Source organism: Vicugna pacos, chromosome 24 (genome assembly GCF_048564905.1).
Source record: "Vicugna pacos chromosome 24, VicPac4, whole genome shotgun sequence".
In the NCBI taxonomy this organism is placed as follows: domain Eukaryota; kingdom Metazoa; phylum Chordata; class Mammalia; order Artiodactyla; family Camelidae; genus Vicugna; species Vicugna pacos.
Window position 1 is genome coordinate 11,283,171 of NC_133010.1, and position 21,265 is coordinate 11,304,435.

Below are 21,265 nucleotides of genomic sequence, written 5' to 3' on the forward strand. Positions count from 1 at the left end.
CCTGACGAACCTTACTTTCTTCCTTCCCTTCCCTTCCCTCTTCCCTTCCTTCCTTCTTTTCTTTTCTTTCTTTCTAGGAAGGTACTGGGGATTAAACCCAGGGCCTATTGCATACTAAGCATGTGGTCTACCACTGAGCTGGTAACCCCGCCCGATAAGCTGTACTTTATGATTTGGGAATCTGACAGTGTGTCTGGTTGCTGCGGCGTTTGGCCTTTCCAAATACAGCCTTGGTGCCCGTGGGGCCTGTGCAGGGGTCCTGGGGCCCTGGGCATCCTGGAAGGTGATATACTCCCAATACTCATGTGTGTAGTTCTCTCCCCTGACCAGGCCTCGCGTGTTCCTGCCCTTGCACCTCCTTTGGGACAGAGCCTGGTCCCTCGTTGCTGGGCCTCGAGGAAGAGCCACAGTTGCAGTGTGACCCTGACCATTGGGCTGGGGGAAGCGTTGATAAGTGCTGTGAGCCAGACTCTGACCTGTGGAGTCTGGGTACAGGCACCCAAGTGCCTTGTCAACCAGTTGTCTGTTGCCAGTGTCCTGTCCTCAACTTCTTGCTTTGAGATACCAGATTGAGAGGTCTTAACATGGTTGTGGCAAAATCGCTTTGACGTGGTCTCCTGAGACTGAGCAGGTGTGAGTGTAAATGTATTACTCTAACACTTTGACATAAATATCTCAAGGATCCAAATGAGCCCAGCATCTCAGCTTCTACAACGTACAAATGTCTGTGTGTCCTGGGTTTCATCCCCTTTGAAATTTTAAAAGTCATTACCTACGAAGATAATGCTCTGTAGATATCCTGAAATGTGACTTTTTTTGCTTTCGGGGAGGTAAGAAACAGATGACTGAGGATCTAATCCTAATAGTATGTGCAAAGTAACATGTTTCTGAGAGAAGTGAAAACAGACATTCTCTATGTTTACTGAATATTGATTTCTGAGTCTCTGGAGTCTGAGGAACCTGAGTTTTATAGGAACATTGAGAAATCCAAGGCTAATTTTTTTTCCAAGAAAACTTTACCTCCTTTTCATTCCTTTTACTCTTCCCCATTTACCCTGAGAACCACATCAGAAAATGCAGTCATTTTTGCTTTAACCACCAAACAATTTAGAAAACTCAAGAGGAAAAGTAAAATCTATTGGATTTACTCAGTGTTTTAGTCTTTCTGTTCTTTCTTCCTTATTGATGTTCTAAGCTTCTTTTATTTTTTGGTAACAGCTTTATTGAGATATAATTCACCTAATACAATTTTCTCATTTCAAGTGTACAATTCAGTAGTTTTTAGTATATTGACAGAGTTGTGCAACCATCATCACAATTTTAGAACCTTTTTTTCACCCCAGAAAGAAACCCCATACTCTTTAGCCATCACCCCCCCCCCAAGTCCTAGGCAACCACTAATTTACTTTTTCCTCTCTGTAGATTTGCCTATTCTGGGGATTTCATAGAAATGGAATCTTGCAGTATATAGTGTTTTCTGATTGTCTTCTTTCATTTCATATATTTTTAAGGTTCATTCATGTTGTAGCATGTATCAGTACTTCATTCCTTTTTACTGCCAAATAATATTCCTTTGTGTGGATATACTACGTTTGATTTAACCATTCATCAATTGACAGACATTTGGGTTGTTTCTACTTTTGACTGTTATGAACAATGCAGCTATGAACATTGATGTACACATGTTTTGTGGGACATTTTTGGGGGGGATATACCTAGGAGTAAAATTGCTGGGTCATATGGTAACTCTGTGTTTAATTTTTTCAAGTACCTGCCAAAGTGTTTTTCAAAGCAGTTTCACCATTTTACGTTCCCACCAACAATGTATGAGGGTTCCAGTTTCTCCACATCATCAACACTTGTTATCTGTCTTCTTTATAATAGTCGTGCTGGTGAGTGTGGAGTAATATTGAATGCATTGTGGTTTTTACTTTGCATTTCTCTGATGACTAATGATGTTGACCCTCTTTATGTCTGATTATTGGCCATTTGCATATGCTCTCCAGAGAAATGCTTATTCAGATCCTTTGCCCGTTTAAAGTTTTTATTTTATTTATTATTAATTGTTATTTAAAAATTCTTCCCCTTAACAGAGGCATTGGGGATTGAACCCAGGACCTTGTGAATACCAAGCACACACTCTATCACTGAGCTATTATGCCCTGACCTCACTCTTTGCCATTTTTTTAAATGTGTATATATATATTTTTTATTGAATTATAGTCAGTTTACAATGTTGTCTCAATTTCTGGTGTACAGCATAATGCTTCAGTCATACATGAACATTCATATATTCCTTTCCATAGTCTTTTTCACCATAAGTTACTACAAGATACTAAATAAGTTCCCTGTGCTATACAGTGTGAACTTGTTGTTTATCCTTTGCCCATTTTTGACTGTTGTTTTTTTAATGACTGAATTGTAAGAGTTCTTTACATATTATAAATACAAGTCCATTGTCAGATATGTAATTTGAGAATCTTTCCCCATTATGTGCGTTGTCTTTTCACTTTCTTGATGGTATCTTTTGAAGTATAAAAGTTTCAAATTTTTATGAAATCCAATGTATCTATTTTTTTCCTTTGGTTTTTACGCTTTTGGTGTCATATTTAAGAAACCACTGCCAAATCCAAGGTTACAAAGATTTACTCCTGTGTTTTCTTCTGAGTTTCATATCGTTAGCTCTTAAATTTAGGACTTTGATCTTTTTAAGCTAATTTTTGTATGTGATATAAGGTAGGGATTAAGATTCCTTCTTTTATCATTTACTTTCTGTTTTAAGTCCTCCCTTTAGCCATTATTTTAGAGTAGTTCTCCTGGAAACAGATTCTCTTAGTTTTTCTTCATCTGAGATTGTCTTAATTTACCCTTCATTCCTAAAGGATATTTTCACTGGGTATAGACATGTGGACAGTTCTTTTAGCACTTGAAAAATCTTGTACAGCTTCCTCTGGCCTCTATGATCTCTGGTGAGATATCCACTGTCACTTGAATTACTTTTCCTTTATGGGTAAGGTGTCATTTTTCTCTCATTGATAAAGAATTTTTTTTTGTCTTTAGTTTGCAGAATTTGTATTATGATGTTTTGATTTGGCTTTCTTTGGGCTTATCCTGTTGGAGATTTGCTCAGCTTCTTAAATCTGTAGACATATCTTTTGTCAAATTTGGGACATTTTCAGCTATAATTTGTTTGAATACCTTTTCAGTCCCGTACTTTTTCTCATCTCCTTCTGAGACTCCAGTGACAGAAATATTTGATCTGTTGTTTTGTCCCACAGGTCTGTAAGAGTGTGTTGTTATTTTTTTAACCTATTTTTTTCTCTATTGTTCAGATTGGATAATGATTCTATTGTTCTTTTAAAAATTGCTTACATGTTTGTTTACTTTTTACATAGATGTGTAATTTGTAATAGTCTATGTTTATAATTAAGGTTATACTATATAAATAAGTATAATTATTATTATAATAATTGTTGTTTGCCTATAGACCTCATCCCACTCGAATAATTAATCTCAGTGTTAGGTGCCTACTTGCCCTTTGGGGCTGTGTCACCTCGAAACATGATCCTCTCACTGATACACTCCCACCTTCACTACTCATACGTTGTTGGTGGAAATGCAAAATGGAAGACAGTCTGGCAGTTTCTCATAAACTTAAACATCCTCTTATCACACCACCTAGCAGTTAGTATTTACGCCAAGAGTTGAAAACTCATGTCCACAAAAGTCCACCCACAGGTGTTTGTAGCAGCTTTATTCATAATTGCCAAAACTTGCAAGCAACAAAGATGCCCTTTAGTAGGTGAATGGATACATAAAATGTGGTACGTCCAGATGATGGAATATTATTTGGTGCTACAAATAAATGACACCACCCTGATAATGTAGGATAATTTCCCCATCTCAGGGTCAGCTGATTAGCAAGCTTACATCCATCTGCAGACTTAATTCTCCTTTGCAAAGTAACCTAACATACAGTTTGCAGGGATGAGGACACGGCCATCTTTGGGAGCCATTCTGCCCACAATTATCCCCGCAATTATCCCCCCGATTGCCTGCTTTTGGCTGTGTCTTGGGCCCTTTCCCTTTGCTCAGCTGTTCTCTGTCCACACTGCCCTGCTAGTCTGTTAACTTGCTGATCTTGTTGCTGTCCCAGGGCCTGTGTCCTCGCTGGTCCCCAACCTGGAACATCACCCACTTGCCCCGTGGCTTCTCTCTCGTACCTTTCAGGCTCTGGTCACCTATTCCTTCCTAGGTAGGCTGTCCACCTGCTATATACGGCTTCTTCCGCCCTGTCACTGTGTCAACTGTTTAGTCTTCTTCAAGGCACATTGTTTATTTTGCTTCACTTGTTTTTCATCTCTCTCCACCCTCCCTCCTCTTGTCAGCTCCATGAAGGCAGGGACTTTGGCATTCTGAGTCCTAGAATGGTGTGGGACATAGCGGAGGCTCAGTGTATATTTGGTGAATTAAGAAACAAATAAGTGACGATCATCTGCAAGTAATGAGAAGAAATTTTTCTCGATAACTTTTTTTTTGCCTCCTTTGTGTTTCATGTCCTAATGTAGTACCAGAACTTCCTGAAAATTGTTTAGTGGTAACGATGATGTCAGGCATCCTTCTTTTGTTTGATTTGAATAACAGTCTGTAGGGTTTTTATCGTTAAATATAATTTGCATCTTGGTTTGAAAAAATATAAGTTAAAATACAAGAGAACTTAAAAAAAAGAAAACATGTTAAACATACTTTTGCAACAAGTGTCTACTGGTAATACTTTATCAAATATCTACTGGTCTAGTACATTCATAGATTTTCTGTTAAACCTTAGATAAATGTTGAGACGATCCCAACTTAGCTGAAGTGCATTGTTCTTTTACTGTAATGTTGAATTCCCCGTCTACGCAGTGTCTAGGAATTTGAGTCTGCAGTCATGAGGGTGATTGATTGGCTGGGACTTTGCTTTCCTCCCTTTTGGTCCCCTGTTTAGCTCTTGATCCCCAAAGCTGCCTGTGGACCGTGGGTCCGCCTTCCCCGGACGGCTGCGCACTCAGGGTGCAGGAAGGAGTCAGGCGGTCTGGGCCGAGTAACAGCGGCCGTGCTGAGAAATAAATACTGTCTGGTTTCTTTTCACTTTTTGCAGTTGTAAATGTTTCTTTGCTAGAGTCAGATCAAGTCGTGTGTTGGTCTGGATGAGAGGACTGGATCCTCTTCCAGCTGCCCAGCACACAGGGCCCCTGGGCTGGCCTGGCGCACAGCTAGGTGCCACTGCCCCCACCATGGGCACCAGCCCTACGGAAGCAAATGATGAGAGAGGCGGAGGGAAAACTCCTCTGTGCAGGCCCTCTCTGTCAGGGTGTCATACCCCCCTGACATGAGGCAGGCATTTTAGAGATGACCAGACAGAGGCCCCAAGAGATGAAGGGCCTTGCCAAAGGTCCCTCAGCTGATAAATGGCCCGCTTTGGATTTGAACCTGTGATTTTCTACTTCAAAGCCTGTGCTCTTCCTGCAGTGCCACTGTCTCCTTTCACAGCTGGCCCTCTCCCTTTGGCCATTCAAATGGCACAGTGATGAAGCGACTGTGGCCTCTCCCTCTCCCCTCTCCCTGCAGGATGTGCTGTACAGTATTGCCCGCTGTCTTGAAATCTGGCAAAGGCCCAAAGCCGAGGACAGGAAGTCAGGATTCTTCCCAGACTATTGAGACAGGAGCTGAATCCATCAGGGCGGCCCCTCCACACAGGCTAATGGGGGCGGGGGCAGTTTTGAGGAACGTCAGCCTCTCCCCGTCCCGAGTGTGTCCCTCTTGGGGAGAATGGGGTGCCTGCCTGGAGGGGAGCCTGGCCCTGCGCACCCTGCTCGTCTGCTTCGGTGGTGGGCTTGCTGGGGTTCCCTCCACCACCGGGCAGCAGAGAGAGAGTGTGTGGGGAGTGTTGCCTGGGGAGGGGTCCCTAGTTCCTAAGAGTGAAGGAGCAAGATGGCAAAGGAACCCACCACCTGGGAGCTGGCTTCAGAGGCCATTCCCCTCCCCCTCAACACTTGAGGGGAGGTGCAGGGGGAACAAGGTGAATTTGATCAGGGGATCCCCCACCCACGCTGCCTCCCCCAAAACAGTATGGGGAGGAGGACAGCAAGGAGTGAGCGCTGACTCCAGCCCAGGACTGTCAGAAGGGGGCAAATGGAGGTGGCTGAAAAGTGAAACTGAGCCAAGGTTTTTTGTTTGTTTGTTTGTTTGTTTTTAATGAAGCATACCTGGTTTACAACGTTGTGTTAATTTCTGGTGTACAGCATAGTGATTCAAACATATCTATATATTCCTTTCCATATTCTCTTTCATTATAGGCCATTACAAGGAACTGAATACAGTTCCCTGTGCTGTACAGTAGGACCTTGTTGTTCATCTGCTGTATATATAGTAGTTTGTATCTGCTAAACCCAAGCTCCCAGTTTATCCCTCCACCCACCCCTTTCCCCCTCTGGTAACCATAAGTTTGTTTTCTATGTCTGTGAGTCTGTTTCTGTTTGGATCAAGGTCTTCTTAAGTGAACTGCCTCCGAATGGAGGAGGCCTCCAAGAAGATGCGAAGGGAATAAGCAAAACCATTTCAGGTGAAGGCGCCTCAGTAAATTGGTTGCACACTGCTGACTGAGTGGATTCCTGAAGTCCCTCTACCCTGGTGCAAGTCCACTGGGAAATCCTGGATGCAGTTGGCATTTGGGGAGATAAATAGATGCTTCCTCACTGCGTTCGATACATGCTTTCATGTGATTCTTTTGCTGTGAGCTCCTTACTTAGCTCAAACAAGCAGCACTGCCCACGGGCTTTCAGAGATGGTTGGGGCCATCCACTCGGTAGCCCCGGCCGTTGTGGCTAAGTCAGCGCCTCCTAACGGGCAGGGGCTCTTCCCTTCTTGGTGAACCTTTGCTGAACAAACTGACTCTTCCGTGTGGACAATGAGGGTTTTAAGTGTCTGCAGAAATAGAAATGAGGAAATATGAAAAAGGGGGAAATAAAGGTAGGGAAAGCAGATGAAGGCAAAGTAGTGTCCCCCCCCCACCCCAGTTCCTACCAAGGGTCCTGTGGTGGCTGGAGGACGATCACAAATGACGCTTCAGGCTGCTTGGTGACTGGGACAGAGGGGACACCATCTGTGTTCGTGCAGCATCACAGAGCGAGCGCTCACAGCTGTTCAGGGAGAGAGACTGGAGGGAGGTATGAGTGCAGATCTTGATAAAGAGAGTGTTGGGTGGCAGGGTGAGCAGTGTTCTGGGGATGGTGGTTGGGGTGGCTTTCTTAACACCCATTGCACCCTAAAGGATTAGTGTAAACCCCTCAATGCATTCTCATCCCCCACCTCAGTGACTGCTGGGTAATGGGTAAGTGTCCCAAGCCAGGCGATGAGCTGTGAGAGACATGCTGGTGAGGGTGAGGTTCTAGAAAAGGGTTTTTTTTGGCACTAAGAAGAGATGGCCTTTCTCCCTCTGAATATGATCTCCAGTCGTGATGCCTGGAGCTGCTGCAGCCACCTTGGCCCCAACCAGGGGATGAGGCTACCAAGGAGAACAGGAAGGTAGGCCAGAGAACTACAGTAGAGCTTCCCTCTGGACCTCCGCTGTGTGAGATGATACATCTTGTTTTTAAGGCCCTTGAGTAAGGGGTTTATGTTACTTGGAGCTGGAAGCATGGAGTCTTTCCATTAATAAACATGGACTGTCTCTCCATTTTGGGAGGTCTTAGTTGTACTTTGTAATTGTCAGTATAAATGTCTTGAATGTATTTCATTAAATTTATTCCTATTTTATGGTTTTGTTGCTGCTGGATGTATTTATCATTACTATGGCTCTTTGTTCCTTTTTGCAGATCTGAATGTCTATCTGCTACCATTTCAGTATGAAGAACTTTTTAGCATTTCTTACAACGCAGGACAGTTGGCAACAGGCTCTCAGGTTTCATTTATATGAAAATGTCTATTTTACCTTCAATTTTTTTTGTTTATTTACTTTTTGTTTATTTACAGTTTTTGTTTATTTACTTTTTAAGGCATGCAGTTCAGTGGGTTTAGTATACACACCAAGTTGTATGTCATATCCACTATCCAACTCCAGAACATTTTTATAATCTCAGAATAAACCCATACCCATTTCCAGTCATCCCTCATTCCCTCTTCCCCAAGGCCTTGCCAACCACTAATCTGTTTTCTGTCTCTATGCCTAATGCCTAATCTGAACATTTCACATAAATGGAATCATAAAATAAAGGTTCTAGTGTGTCTGGCTTCTTTCATGCGGCACATTTTCAAGTTGCAGCGTGCCCTGTAGCAGGCATTAGTAAGTACTTCATTCCTTTTTTTTTTTTAAGACTTTTTAAAGAGCCGTTTTTAGGTTCACAACAAAATTGAGAGGGAGGTAGAGAGATTTCGCACATACCCCACTTCCCCCCAGCCCTGCACAGCCTCCACCATTACCAGCGTCACTCAGCAGGGTGGGACGGTTGTTATCAAGGGGGAACCTACATTGACAAGCCAGAATCAAAGGCCGCAGTTTCCCTTAGGGCTCACTGTTGGTGGTGTACACCCCGCGGGTTAGGACAAATGTATAAGGACATGCATCCATCATTATGGTATCATACAGAGCGTTTCCACTGCCCTAAGAATTTTCTGTGCTCTATTTATTCCTCTCCCCTTTCCCTCCTGGCAACTACTGATCTTTTTATTGTCTCCATTATTTTGATTTTCCAGAATGTCATAAAGTTGGACTCTTACAGGAGGTAGCTTTTTCAGATTGGCTCTTTGCACCTAGTAGTATGCATTTAAGTTTCCTCCATGTCTTGTGACTTGATAGCTCTCTCTTTTTTTTTAAGGGCTGAATAACGTTCCATCATCTGAATGTATCACAGTTTATCCATTCACTTTGGTTGCTTCCAAAGTTTGGCAATTATGAATAGAGCTACTGTAAACATCTGTGTGGAGGTTTTTATGTGGTCAAAAGTTTTCAAATCCTTTGGGTAAATATCAAAGGAGAATGGTTGCTGAATGGTGTCATAAGAATATGTTTACTTTTATAAGAAACTGCCAAACTGTCTTCCAAAGTGGCTGTATCATTTCACATTCCCACCAGCCGTGCACGAGAGTTCCTGTCACTCTATATCCTCACCAGGATTTGGTACATTCCTTTTTGGATGTGTGGTAAAACACACAAAAAATTTACCATTTTAACTGTACAGTAATATTAAGTATGTTCACGTTGTTGTGAAAATACCCACACACAGCAACTCCCCTTCCCCCTTCTCCCCCCAGCCCCTGGAAACCACAATTCTATTTTCTATTTCAGTGAATGTGACTACTTCAGATATACAAGTGAAAACAGGATGTTTGTCTTTCTGTTGCTGGCATATTTCACTTAGCAGAATGTCCTCAAGGTTCATCCATGTTGTAGCATGTGTCAGGATTTCCTTCCTTTTAAGGCTGAGTAATAATCCATTGTGTGATATGTGTGTGTGTGTATATATGTGTGTGTGTGTATCACATTTTGTTTATCAGTCCGTGGACATTTGTGTTGCTTCTACCTCGTGGCTATTGTGAATAGTGCCGCTATAAACATGGGTGTGCAAATATCCCTTGGAGACCCTTCTTTCAGTTCATTTGGATATATACCCATAAATGGGGTTGCTGGATCATATGGTAGTTCTGTTTTTAATTTTTTTTTTAATTTTTGAGGAATCTCCATACTGTTTTCCATAATAGTTGCACAATTTTATAATCCCACTAACAATGCACAAGTTCCAACTTCTCCACACCCCTGCCAACACTTATTTTCTTTTTCTTTTTTTTATGCTAAGGGTTTTTCTTTTCCCTTTTATTAATTCATTCATCTGACAAATATTTACTGAACATCAGCCATGGGCAAAACTTCTGGGCAAAGCTCTATTTGGTGGTCACTGTACGTGCTACAAAAGAAGTAGAGATAACAGGGTTCGATGTGTAGAGAGTCCAAGTGGTACCTTGGAATGTACATATGTTCTGTCTTTTTGATATTGCCCATACTAATGGACGTGAGGTGATGTCAGTGTGGTTTTGATGTGCACTCCCTGCTGATTAGTGATGCTGAGCATCTTTTCATATGCTTGTTGGCCATTTGTGTACCATCTTTGGAGAAATATCTATTAAATTTTTTAAAACAACCATTTTTTAGTTAGGTTGTTTTTTTTTTATTAATTTGTAGGATTTCTCTATATATTCTGGATATCAACCCCCTTTTTCAGATGTGCTTTGCAAATATTTTCTCCTGTTCCATAGTTTGCCTTTCGCTCTTTTGATATTGTCCTTTGACCCACAAAAATTTTTAAGTTTAATGTAGCCTTATTTGTCTGTGTTTTTTGTTGTTGTTGTTGCTTGTGCTTTTGGTGCCACATCCAAGAAATCGCTGCCAAGTCCAACGTCGTGAAGCCTTTCCCCTTTGTTTCCTTCTAGGAGTTCTACATCTTTAGGTCTAAGTGTGTACGTGCTCTCACTAGGACTTCCAGCACTGAAAAAAGAGAAGAACCTGTAAACTCGCCTTGTTCCTGATCTTAGAGGAAGCATTTTTGGTCTTTCGCCCTTGAGTATGGTGACAGCTGTGGGCTTTTCATATACGGTCTTTATTATGTTGCAATAATTTCTATTTTTAGTTTGTTAAATTTTTTTATCATGAAAGGATGCTCAATCTTGTCATATGCTTTTCTGCATCCGTTGAGATAATCACGTGGTTCTCACCCTTCATTCTGTTAATGCAGTGTATCGCATTAATTGATTTTAATAGATGGAGCCATTCTAGCATTCCAGGAATAAATCTCACTTGGTCATGGCATATAATCCTTTAAAAAGTTCTGTTGAATTCTGGTTGCTTATATTTTGTTAAGAATTTTTGCATCAATATTCATCAGGGATTTTGGTCTGTAGCTCTATTATGATTCACTGAAATTGTAGCTCAATTTGGGAAATATTACCATTACCATTCTTATTGGCCATTTGTGTATCTTCTTTGGAGCAATGTCTATTCAAATCCTTTGCCCATTATTTAATTGGATTAGTTGTCTTTTTTATTGTTGAGTTGTAAGAGCTTTTCATATTCTGGATATATGAATTTAAAGTATCAATATATGAATATATATAATAGAAAATTTTAACAATTTTAAGTCTTATTGATTCACCAACATGTGATTTTTTTTTTTAGGTCCTACTTAATTTCTAAGTTTTCAATAATAAGTCTTGCACGTTTTTGTTAAATTTATTTCTGAGTATTTATTTCTTTATGATACTATTTTTAAATGAATTGTTTTCTTAATTTTATTTTTGCATTGTTTATTGCTAGGGCATCAAAATACAACTGGTTTTTGAGTATTGATCTTGTATCTTGCAACCTTGGTGAGCTCATTTATTATTTCTAATGTTTTTGGTGGACTCCTTAGAATGTTCTATATACAAGATGATATCATCTGCATATAGAGATGGTTTTATTTCTTCCCTTTCAGTCTGGATGCTTTTTCTTGCTTTAATGCCTTGGCTAGAACCTCCCGTGCAATGGGGAATAGACATAGCAAGAGTGAACATCTTTGTTGTTTGTTCTCCTGATCTCAGGGGGAAAGTATACAGTCTTTTACCATTAAATATCATGTTACCTGTGGATTTTTCATAGAGGCCCTTTGTTAGATAAAGTTCCCTTCTATTCCCAGTTTGTTGAGTATTTTTATCACAAAAGGGTGTTGGATTTATCAGATGCCTTTACTGAATCTATTGAAATGATCATGTCGGTTTTGTCATTTATCCTATTAAATACAGTGTATTATATTAGTTTCATATGTTGAACCAACCTTGCATTCATAGGATAAATCCCACTTTATCATGGTGTTTAATTCTTTCAATATGCTGCAGGGTTTGGTTTACTAGTATTTTGTTGAAGATATTTCATCTATAATCATCAGGGATATGGGTCTTTAGGTCTTTTTTCCTTTCCTTTTCTTGCGATATCTTTGTCTGGCTTTCATATCAGGGTAACGCTAGTCCCATAGAATGAATTGAGGTGTTGTTTCCTTTTTTTTTAATGGGAGAGTTTGTGAAGAATTGGTGTTAATCCTTCTTTAAATGTTTGGTGGATGTGCTGATTTAAACAATGTTTCCCCCAAATTTGTGTGTACTCAGAACTTCAGAATGGGACCTAATTTTGAAATAAGGTCTGTGTTAGTTTCCCAGAGCTGTCATAACAAAGTACCACATACTGAGTGGCTTAAATACCAGAAATTTATTGTTCTGAAATTTCAGAGGCTGGAAGACCCAAGTCAAGGTGTTGGCAGAGTAGATTCCTTCTGAGGACTGCAAGGGATAATTTGTTCCATGCTCCTCTCCCAGCTTCTCTTAGCCTGAGGCATTCCTTGTCTTGTAGATGATATTCTCTGTGCCTTCTCATCATCCTCTCCCTCTGTGTGCCTCTCTGTGTGTTCAAATTTCCCATTTCTAAAAGGACATGTCATTGGATTAGGGCCCACCCTAATGACCTTATTGTAACTTGATTACTTCTGTAAAGATCCTACTTCCAAATCATTTCATATTCTGAGGAACTGAGGGTTAGACTTCAACATATCTTCCTTGGATGGACACAGTTCAACCCATAACTGTTTCTTTGCAGGTGTAGTTAGTTAAGAGGTCCAGTTAGATTAAGGTGGGCCCTAAGTCCAACATAACTAGTGTCCTTATAAGAGATACAGACAGAGATTATAATACCATGTGTAGGAAGAAGACAGACATTGGAGTGATGTATCTACAAGCCAGGGATTGCCCACAACCAGGGAATTGAGGAGAGAGACACAAAACAGATTCTCCCTCAGAGTCCCCGTTCTGTCTTACCTTCTTCTAAGTATAAAGTGCAGTACTTGATTATCAAGACTTTTTCTTGTTTAAAAAAAAGTCATTACATTATTTTTACAATTACAGATTCTTTATCAAACTGTGCCAGCTAATGAGATAATTTTTTTCTGCAAACCATATTATTTATTACAGTAAAATAGAAATAAATAAAAATTACTGGCTTACTCTTTCAACAGATATATATTATCAATGTTTCAAGCACTGTACTTGTCACTGAATTCTATCAATGAATCATGGTTTGGGTGTTTATATAGCTTATCATTTAGTGGTAAGGTAGGAATTAAATAAGTAAACCCCCAAATAGTTAAATGATCAAACATTTTGTTAAGAGCTACAAAGGACAAGATGAGGTAGTGAGTAAAAGGGACACCTACTTGGAATTGGGTGGCCAGGGAAGGGGCATTTATTCTAAGACATGAGTAATAAGTGGAAGACAGCTGGGATGTAGGACTTCTTAGGAAAATGAGGGCACACTCATGTGAAAGAGAGCTTGGTTTGTTGGAGGAACTGAAAGACCAAGGTGGCTGGATTGTAATGATCAAAAAGGAAAGAAGCTGAAAATAACACTGAAGAGGGAAATAATAGGCTTTTCTGTAGACGATGCACAATTGCCACGGATTTCTTTGAAGGAATATTAATTTATTGAAGTTATAAATTTTATAAAAATCTAGTTCTTAAGTTTTAAGATTTGGCTTATAATTTTTCTTTTCCTTTTCCTATTTATAAGTCTACCAACATTTAGCAGTCTTTTTAAGGGGCTTTTGGATGATGTTTGTTTCATTTACAAACTTAAATACCTTCAAATATTTAAAATGTCATTTGATAAATTTAATATACTTCATTTTAATTAAATTATATAGTTGACTTACAATACTGTATTAGTTTCCAGTGGAAAACATAGTGATTCAAAAATTTCATAGCTTATACTCCATTGAAAGTTATAAAATATTGGCTGTATCCCCTGAACTGTGCAATATATCCTTGCAGCTTATCTATTTGATACGCAGTACTTTATACCTCTTAATCCCCTATCCCTATCTTGCCTCTCTCCTCCTTCCTCCCCTACTGGTAACCACTAGTTTGTTCTCTATATCTGTGAGTCTGTTTCTGTTATATTCATTTGTTTGTTTTATTTTTTAGATTCCACATATAAGTGATAAAATACAGTATTTGTCTTTTTCTGTCTGACTTATTGCACTAAGCACGATACCCTCCCAGGTTCATCTGTGTTGTTGCAAATGGCAAAAGTTTATTCTTTTTTATAGCTGAGTAGTATTCCATTGTGTGTGTGTGTGTGTGTGTGTGTGTGTACACACATACTGCTGTGGTGTATGTGTGTGTGTGTGTATATATGTGTGTGTGTGTGTATATATTATATATATCTCATCTTCTTTATCAGTTAATCTGCTGATGGACACTTAGGTTGTTTCCATATCTTGGCTATTGTAAGTAATGCTACTGTGAATTAGTGTCTTCATTTTCTTTGGATTAGATTGCCTACCCCCAGTTCACTTAGTTCTCCTGGGGTTTTACCTTGTTCCTTTGTTTGGACCATGTTCCTGTCGTCTCATTTTACCTAACTTGCTGTTTTTATTGCTGTGTATCTGTTATGTTGGTTGTTTCCCCAACCTTGGAGAGGTGGCCTTTTGTAGGAGACGTCCTCTGTGTCCCAGCACCGCACTCCCCCACCATCACCAGAGCTAGGGCTGCCCCCTATACGGGCTGTGTGGTTCTTCTTTGTGGTGGACTGACTACTGTGGGCATGGCTGGTAAGCATGGTGGGCCCCGAGTTCAGTTGGCTGCCAGGCCCTGCCTTGTTTGGAGGCTGCCAGCTCCTGGTGGGTAGGGCTGGGTCATGAGGTGGCTGGCTGCTGCATCCTGGGGGTCCTGTGGCTAGTGCTGGCCCGCTGGTGGGCTGACCTGGGTTCTGGGGTGGGTGGTTGTGGGGCCGGGGTTCCAGGATCTAGTGTTGGTCTTTTGGTAGGTGGGCCAGTTACTGACATGGCTAGCTGCAGGGTCAAGGGTGTCTCAAAGCTGGTGCTGGCCTGCTGGTGAGTGGGGCCGGGCCCGTGGGGTCCGGGGGCTGGGGTCAGCCTGCTGCTGGGTGGGGCTGGGGCCTAGAGGGACCAGAGGCTAGTGCCTGCTCACTTGTGGGCGGAGCAGATCCTGGGGGTCGCTGGCATGCCAGTACTAGTGCTGGTGCTGTGGTGTGTGGGGCCAGGCAGGTCCTGGGGCAACTGTGGGCTCAGGGGACCTTAGAGTAGCCTGCCTACTTGCGGGTGGGGTTGTGCCCCTGCCTGGCTGGTTGCTTGGCCTGGGGCATCCCAGTACTAGTGCTTACAGGCTGGTAGGTGGGGCTGGGTCCCCGTGCTACTAGCCGAGAGGTAGGACTCCAGAATGGTGCTTGCTGGCACCAGTGTCCATGTGGTAAGAAGCTCCCAAAAAGGGGTGCCGCCAATTCTGTGTCTGCAGAATGAGCTCTCGTTGCCTCCTGCCTCACCGGGAGGCTCTCCAAGATCAGCAGGTGGGTCTGAGTCAGGCTCCTTTCAAAGTACCGCATCTTCCCTGGGTCCCAGAGCACGTGAGTTTGTGTGTGCCCTTGAAGAGTGCAGTCTATTTCCCGCAGCCCTCCTGGACTCCCGGAAGCAGACCCCACTGGCCTTTAGAGCCAGACTTTCTGGTGGCTCATCTTCCCGGTGCAGGACCCTCAGGCTGGGGAGTCCGATGTGGGGCTTGGACCCACCGCTCCTTGGGAGCCTCTGCAATTGTGATGATCCTCCCACTCGGGGGTCGCCCACCTGGGGCTCTGGATCTTGACTATGCTTTGTCTCCACCCCTTCTACCCATTTTGTTGCAGTTCCTTTTTTATGTTTTAACTTGTAGAAGATCTTTTTTTTTTTTTTTGCTAGGTGCTGATCTTTCTTATTAATAAATGCGCTCTGTAAAGAGCTGTAATTTTGGTGTGCCCATGGGAGGAGGTGAGCTCAGGGTCTTGCTCTGCTGTCTTGGCCAAGCCCCTGCCACTCAGGCTCTCTTTCTCTTTCTCCACCTTCTCTATCCATGGTTCAGTCTGAAACATTTTTATTGACTTGAGTCCAAATTCACAGACCCTTTTTTCTATTGTGTCCAACTTGATATTAATCTCATTCAACAAATTTTTTTTAATATTTTCCAATTTTAGGATTTTTTCTTTTTTCTAGTTTCTAAATCTCATCTGAAATTTCCCATTTTTAAAATTATATCCATTTTTTGAGCATCTATTTTTAAAAACACATTATTTTGAAGAGTCTGCCAATTCCCTCATCTAGGTTATTCGTGGGTCTGCTTTTATTGACTGTTAAACAAGAAAGTGACCTTTACTTTTTTATCTATTACTTTTTCATTTTGTACTGAGCATTGTGACTGACGTATTGAAGAGATTCTGTATTCTGTTATCTTCCTCAGAAGACTGTTTAGTTTTGTCCAAGAAGTCAATTAAATTATTGGCAGATCAACTTGATGTTACAGAGGCTTGTTTTTACATTTTAAATTTTTTGAGGAACCTCTGTTTACATAGTGACTGTACCAATTTACATTCCCACCAGCAGTGAAATAGTATTCCATTTTCTCCATACCCTCGCCAACACTTACTATTTGTTGTCTTTTTGATGATAGGTATTCTGACAGGTGTGAGGTGAAATCTTACTGTGGCTTTGATTTGCATTTTCTGATGCTTAGTGGTGTTGAGTATATTTTCATGTGCCTGTTGGCCATCTGTATGTCTTCTTTGGAAAATTGTCTATTCATATCTTCTGTCCAGTTCTCAGGTTGTTTGAATTCTTGGTATTGAGTTGTAAGAGCTCTTTATATATTTTGAATATTGACCCCTTATCAGACATACCATTTGCATAAATCGTCTCTCACTTAGTAGGTTGCCTTTCTGTTTTGTTGTGGTTTCCTTTCCTGTGGAAAAGCTTTTAGGTATAATTAGGTCCCATTTATTTTTGCTTTTGTTTCCTTTGCCTGAGCAAAAAATGTTGCTAAGATATGTCAAAGAGTGTACTGTCGATGTTTTCTTCTAGGAGTATTATGGATTCTGGTCTTATATTTAGGTCTTTAGTCCATTTTGGGTTTATTTTTGTTTATGGGATAAGAATAACTTGTTTCTTTTACATGTAGCTGTCCAGTTTTCCCAGCACCACATATTGGAAAGAATGTCTTTTCCCCATTGTATAGTTTTGTCTCCTTTGTCATGTATTAACTGACCATGGGTATGTGGATTTATTTCTAGGCTCTCTATTCTGTTGTATTGATCTGTGTCTGTTTTTGTGCCAGTACCATACTGTTTTGATTACTGTAGCTTTATAGTATAGCCTGAAGTCATAGAGCATGGTACCTACAGCTTTGTTCTTTTCTCTCAAGATTGCTTTGGTTATTTGGTGTCTTTTGTGGTTTCATACAAATTTTAGGATTATTTGTTCTAGTTCTGTGAAAAATGTCATTGCTATTTTGATAGGGACTGCTTTTGGTAGCATGGCCATTTTAATAATATTAATTCTTCCAGTCCATGAACGCGAATGTCTTTCCACTTACTTGTATCGTATTTAATTCACTTCATCAATGTCTTACACTTTTTAGAGTATAGTTCTCCCACCTCCTTAGTTAAGTTTATTTCCAGGTATTTTATTTGATTTTTGTATGCAATTGTAAGTGGGATTGTTTCTTTGCTTTCTCTTTCTGATAGTTCATTATTAGTGTACAGAAAAGCAACAGATTGCTGTATATATATTAATCTTGTATTTTGCAACTTTACTGAATTGATTTATTAGGTTTAATAGTTTTTTTGGTGGAGACTTTAGGGTTTCCTAAATATAGTGTCATGTCATCTGCAACTAGTGACAGGTTTACTTCTTCTCTTCCAGTTGGGTGACTTTTACTTCTTTGTCTCGTCTGATTGTGACTAGGACTTCTAATACTGTATTAAATAGAAGTGGCAGGAGTGGGCATCCCTGTCTTGCTCTTGATTTTAAGGAAAGGGATTCACTGCTGGGTATGATGTTAGCTGTGGGTTGTCATGAATGGCCTTTATCGTGTTGAGGTATGTTCCCTCTATAACAATTTTGATGAGTTTTTTAACCATGAATGGATGTTGAATTTTGTCATGTTTTTTTCTGCATCTACTGAGATGATCACGTGATTTTTATCCTTCATTTTATTAATGTGATGTATGACATTGATTTGTGGATCTTGAACCAACCTTGATTCGTGGGATAAACCCCACTCCATCATGGTGTCTGATCCTTTTATATATAATTGAATTCAGTTTGCTAATATTTTGTTGATGATTTTTGTATCTATATTCATCAGGGATATCAGGCTGCAATTTTCTGTTGCTGTTGTGTCTTTGGTTATGGTATCAGGGTAATGATGGCCTTATAGAATGAATTTGGGAGTATTCCCTCCTCTTCAATTTTTTAGGATAGTTTTAAAAGGACAGGTATTAACTCTTCTTTGTACGTTTGGTAGAATCCCTCCATGAGGTTGTCTGGTCCTCGTCTTTTGTCTCTTGGGAGTATTTTCACTACTGATTCACTTTCCATACTAGTAACCAGTCAGCTTTCACATTCTTCTGTGTCACTTAATCTGCTGTTAATTCCCTCTAGTATGTTTTTCATTTCATTTATTATATTCTTCAGCTCTGGCTGGTTCTTTCTACATTTTCTAGTTCCTTGTTAAAATTCTTACCGTGTTCATCTATTCTTTCCCCTCGTTCAGTTAGCATTCTTATTACTATTGCTTTGAACTCTATCAACTAAATTCTTTCTGTTTCATTAGGGTTTTTCTGGGTTTTTTCTTTTTCCTCCTTGATCTTTTGTTTGAAACACATTCCTGTCTTCTCATTTTAACTCTGTCTCTATGAGATGAGGTGCAGTAGTTACCTAGCCTGTTCTTGGAGGTGTGTCCTTGTATGGGAGCATCCCTATGCAGTCTGCGTGTGCCCAGTGGATTTGGTGGAGAGCTGGTTCTCAAGGGAGCATGAGCTGCATCTTCCCCCAGGGTGTGCTGGGAGCCACTGCTTTTTCTCTTGCCTTTTTTAGAATTCTCTTTAACTTTTGGCATTTTAATTAAATGTCTTGTTGTGGGTCTGGAGTTGGAGGGGCTAGAGCCAGAGCCAGGTGCAAGCTGCGGCTTTTCCTATACTCAGTGATTGTCACTGCCCTGTTGAGGCCAGGGCTGGGGCTCAAGGGGCTGCAGCAGAAACCCCGAGGGAGTTAGGTTTCTCCCAGTTGTGATGGAAGTCTCCACCTTGGTTTGGGAAGTGGCTGAGGCCTAAGGATTTGGGGCTGTACTCTGCTGGTTGCACTTTTTCTCTGGTGTGCACACCTTGGTTTTTGGCTGGGTTGGGGATAGAGGGGCTGGTGGCACACCACTGAGCTGGGACACATGCTCCTGTGACGCCTGTCTCTGACCTGGAGCTAGCTTCACTCCCTTCTGAGTCTGCACAGGGACTGCTGCTCTCATGACGGTCTCTACCCGGAGCCAGCCTCACTCCTTCCTGTGTGTGTGCACCGAAGTGCTTGCTGGCAGTGGTTGCCTCCGACCTCATCAGAGGTAGGGTCAGAGTTTGAGCGGGCTCAGCTCTTTCCAGGTGTGCATAAGCTCACTGAAATCTGCAGCTGCTGCCTTGGTGGGAAGCAGCCGAGCAAGAGGGACTGGAGGAGGAGCCCAGTACAGCCTAGGGGGTGCACTGGGGTGGTCCTGGCAAGCTAGCCAGAGCCCCAGGCAGTTTTCAGTTTGCTGCCTCCACACTGTGATGGGGGTAAGCGAGTCCATGCATGTATCTTCCAAATGGAGTCTCAGTTTCCTACAGCCCTCAGGTAAGCTCTCCTGGTTTCCAGACCAGCTGAGAGGGTGCATCTTCCTTATGGCAGACCCCAGGGCTAGGGTGCCTAATATGTGGCTTGAGCCCAGGGAGGATCCCTGAGCTGTGAGCTCCCCCTCCTCTTCTGTGTCCCCCACTAGGGGAACAGGTCCCGACCAGATAGCTTCTCTTCCCTTCCAACAGCCTCCCTGTCGATCTTTCTTCACAGCCTTGGTTGTAGGAGAGCTGTTCTGCCAGTCTCCAGGTTGACTTCAGTGTGAGTCACTCTGTGTAGCTGTAGTTTTGATGTGTTCGTGGGGGGGGGGGAGGTGAGCCCAGCATCCTCCACCATCTTGATCTCCAGCAAACTTAAAAAAAAAAAAAGTTCATACTGGGGGCTCACTTCCTCTCTTTGAAGATGATTCCATAATTTAATTTGTGGGGATGTAAGGGACTGGAATTTTTTCAAAGGCATGTATTATAATGATTTCCAGCAAGTGCCATAAGTCTACTCACTGTTTCTTGATCTGTAGACATCATGACTGTGGCTTTAAACCCTTGATCTATGTAAAATCAGGCTTTGTGATTACAGGGGAGGCGTCATCCTCGTCACCCTTTACACCTGAAAAAGGGGCAGAATCAGATTACCTTTGGTTTCCTTTACAAGGTGGCAGACTTCCCCAGCCACTCTTTTACTTGCAGATGTAACGCCTCTGACTCTCCCAGCTTTATGCAGACGATCTTCAGTTCTCCAACTCTGTTCAGGCCCCAGGCCTAAAATCCCATTCCTCAAACTCTGGTTACTGTATTTTGTTCCTAGGAGAAGAAGGGCTTTCATATTTAGCAATTACTTCTGCAGCTTAAGTTTATGAATCCCCTTTTTCCCCCATTTTTTCCCTAGACATTAGGGATTTTTCATATTTTCCTTCTGAGCTCAGCATCCCATAGGAAGTATGTTTGTTGCAATTTATTCAGCCTTTGGGCATTTTGTAGCAGTGGAGAAAATCTTGATGTCAGAAATTTATCTTCCTCATTCCCCTCCCCCAATGCTTTACTGAGGTGTAATTTACCTACAATAAAGTGCATGTGTCCTAAGTATACAACTCAATAAAATTTTAAGTTATGTGCATGTTAACCATTATCTGAATCAATTTATAGAGTATTTCCATTATTCCAGAAAGGTTTCTCATGCTTGTTTCCACTCTGTACTCCGCCAGAGATCACCCTAGGATTTGTTCTGCCTGTTCTTGAACCTGATATAAATGTAACGTCTTTCTTTGCTCAACATTTTTAAGACTTATCCCTATTGTTCTAACAGAAATTCACATTTTAAAATTCCAGACTAGTATCCCAATGTATAAATATACCATTATTTTGATTATCCACTAACTTGTTGATGGGTATCTGGGTAGTTTCAGTTTGGGAGTACTGTAAAGCTCTGACTATTCCTGCACAAATCTTACTGTGGGCGCATGCTCTCGTTTCTCTTGGTTGTGTCTGTGGAAGTCGGAATCGCTGAGTAGAGGGTGG

At 41.4% G+C, this 21,265-nt stretch overlaps 1 long non-coding RNA gene across 5 annotated transcripts in view; it reads left to right on the plus strand.

Moving 5' to 3' along the window:
• The window catches only part of LOC116285357 (uncharacterized), a 51,975-nt gene that overhangs the window by 7,326 nt on the left and 23,384 nt on the right, over nt 1–21,265 (plus strand). The gene's annotated exons all lie outside the window — the stretch shown is intronic.